The following is a 2,676-nucleotide window of genomic DNA, read 5'->3' as shown; positions in this document are numbered from 1 at the left end:
TCTTTTATTACTGAGCATCAATTTTTCCCCATGGTGGTCATCCCACAGTGCTCAGGTGCCATGGCCTCCTCTTTGTTAGCTGAAGCTGCCTGCATTCCATATTTCCATAGCTTCCACCACAGTCCCCCAAATCAACTGTTAATTTTGTGTTCTGAGAATATTTGGCAATTATGGATACCCTAGTTTTGTTGAAAATGCTTTTAGATGGCTCCTTAGGGTAGCCAGCAAGAAAGGAGGGAGTGTAAATGTCAGCCAGACTCCAGAACCCTTTAGGCTACTGGAGCAGACATCATCCAGATGCCAAAGGTTGTAAAACAATATCTTGGTTTCTCTATTATGAAATTAAAAAAAAAACAGGCCAAGGAATCAGTGCTTGGTTTATTTCAGATTTGGGGAATAAGACTAGGGCTTCTGCATGTAACACACAAGAATTAACCACTACACTAAGACACAGTGTTGGTGCCTGCGGTGGGAGACAGGCACAAATGTGAGAAATAGAAGGCTGACAAAAGACTGGCTCCAGGTAATAGGTCCAGGGACAGTCTAATCACAACTAGTTGAGGAGGGAATTTTAAGTGCTCAGGAAACTCAAAAGCATCTCATTTGGCATGCACCCAAAATGCCCTTTGGTTAGAATACACTAGGAAAAAGTTCAGGTTAGATATCTAAAACTCAGTTCTTGATTTTTTATTTGGTCCTGCTTATTAATTCATTAATTCATCCATCATCCATTCATTCATTCAAGGACTATTAATTCCTATTATATGCTAGGCACTGCTGAATAACTTCAAATAAAGTAGAATAGAAGGTACAAAATATCCTTTTTCCCTCAGGCAACTTGTGTTTTAATGCCAAGCTGAATAAATATACTTTTCTTTGATGAAAACCATAACCATTCTTAGAAGTTTTTATCAACTTCCCTTCTTCAGGATTGGTAAAGTGTGGTCCCCTGAATATTGTTCACAAAGCTAAGTTGAGATAATTATGCATGAGGAAGCTGCTAATATATGCATGAAACTATAATAAAAATACAGTGTGACATATATACACATACACACACACACACACACACACACACACACATTAGCTCGTTGGTGACTAGCCCATGAATAAATTTTTTCTGCCTTATTTTGAAACTTTCCCAAACTCATCCAAGCAATTTATTTCTTGTTGTACATCTTTGCATGAACACCATCCCTGTCTTTTGCTTTCAAACTTCAAAAAAGCATCTTATTTAGGAGTGTTAAAAGCAGATGTCTGAATGAATTTCAATACCAAGATCCTGACAGGCTGCCAGCATTAGGAAAAAACACTCGTGGGTGTCCTGTCTGATGAGATTTCAATTCTCCAGGCCATTCGACTTCAAAAAGAAAGGAGACTGTGAGGCTGTTGATGCCCTTGGCAACAGAGAAGAACATTTGGTACCCTGCCTCTCCTAGGCAGCCAAAAGAAAGTGAGCCCAGCCTGTCCTGGAAAGGTGGCTTGTCAGGGATGCCCAGTCCTTCACAAAGGCTAAGTGTAGGAATGCTGGCCATACTCACTTCACCTTTGGCCCACCATCATGTGGTCCAGACAAGTGTCCTGGGTTCACCAATTGGCTCTGGCTCCTACAGAACAATTTCCTTGAGAGATGAAGGTCAGAACATCTTACAAGATCAGTGACAGGAGCCTATGACAGATTAAGACGTGTCCCAGGAGTTTGACTGCAATCCCTCCGCCCCCCCTCCCCATGTCTGCAAAGTAATTGGGACTCTCGGGGTGACACTGGCCTGGCTATGAATTGTCTAGTTCAGATATTGTGGATTCTAAGAATCGGAGAGTGTGGAGAGGAAAGTAGTGCCTCCACGAATATAGCCTCAAGGAAAGGATAAACTTAAGGTTCACTTTAATCTGAGAATGTGAGAACCTTTCTTCCAGTGGGTTTCCATGGTGTAGTGGTTATCACGTTCGCCTAACACGCGAAAGGTCCCCGGTTTGAAACCGGGTGGAAACAAGAGCTATTTCTTTTTTCCCCAGAAGTTCTGTTTCGTTCCAGAAATTTTCTACCTAAATCTGCCTACATTTCTACCAAGTCTCAAATGTTCGTGCTCCCTCTGCAACCCAAAACTTTAAATTACAAGAACTATAGTATATAACAAGACCAGAGCTGCGACTCTTCCTCTCCCTCATCAACCATTGATCTTGTTGCGTCTTCTCCCCTGGGTCAGAGAGGATTCTACACTAGGCCGCGGGGCTTTTCAGGCAGAGGCTGGTCCGCATCCTTGTGGGAGACACAGGAGAAGGAATAGCCCTCAGACCGGAGTGGGGCCGGGGTCTACAAGGAGGGTCAAGAAGCCAAACTACAGCGGAGGGAGAGAGCCGAGGGGAGAGTAGTTCCTGGAGGAGGCAGAGGGGTGGCAGCAGGGAGTCACAGAGCAGGTCAAGCGCGGCCTTGTTAGTGACTTGGAGGACTTTGGCCTTCACTGATAAAACAGAAAGACGCTGGATTTTAAGCAGTGAAGGGAATACATATGACTTAAGTTTTTTTAGAAGGACCCCTCTACCAGATCTGTGGAGAATATGTTGTATGGAGAAAGGAATGGAATAGAAGCAAGGAAATCTATGAATTGCCTTTCATGCTGCATATCAGAGATAACTGTCAGAATGCTGGCAGGTAAGTGGGTGAAAATTAATTAC

The 2,676-nt window shown here is 43.2% G+C and overlaps 1 non-coding gene across 1 annotated transcript; it reads left to right on the top strand.

Moving 5' to 3' along the window:
* Window positions 1–1,920: 1,920 nt before the first annotated feature.
* TRNAV-AAC (transfer RNA valine (anticodon AAC)) lies at window positions 1,921–1,993 on the top strand. Its single transcript has one exon. It is a non-coding gene; the product is annotated as a tRNA-Val (tRNA).
* The last annotated feature ends 683 nt before the right edge of the window (window positions 1,994–2,676 follow it).

This window comes from Nyctereutes procyonoides, unplaced genomic scaffold (genome assembly GCF_905146905.1).
Source record: "Nyctereutes procyonoides isolate TBG_1078 unplaced genomic scaffold, NYPRO_anot_genome, whole genome shotgun sequence".
NCBI lineage: Eukaryota > Metazoa > Chordata > Mammalia > Carnivora > Canidae > Nyctereutes > Nyctereutes procyonoides.
The sequence above is the reverse complement of the archived record's forward strand: the minus strand, read 5'-3'. Positions and strand labels throughout refer to the sequence as shown.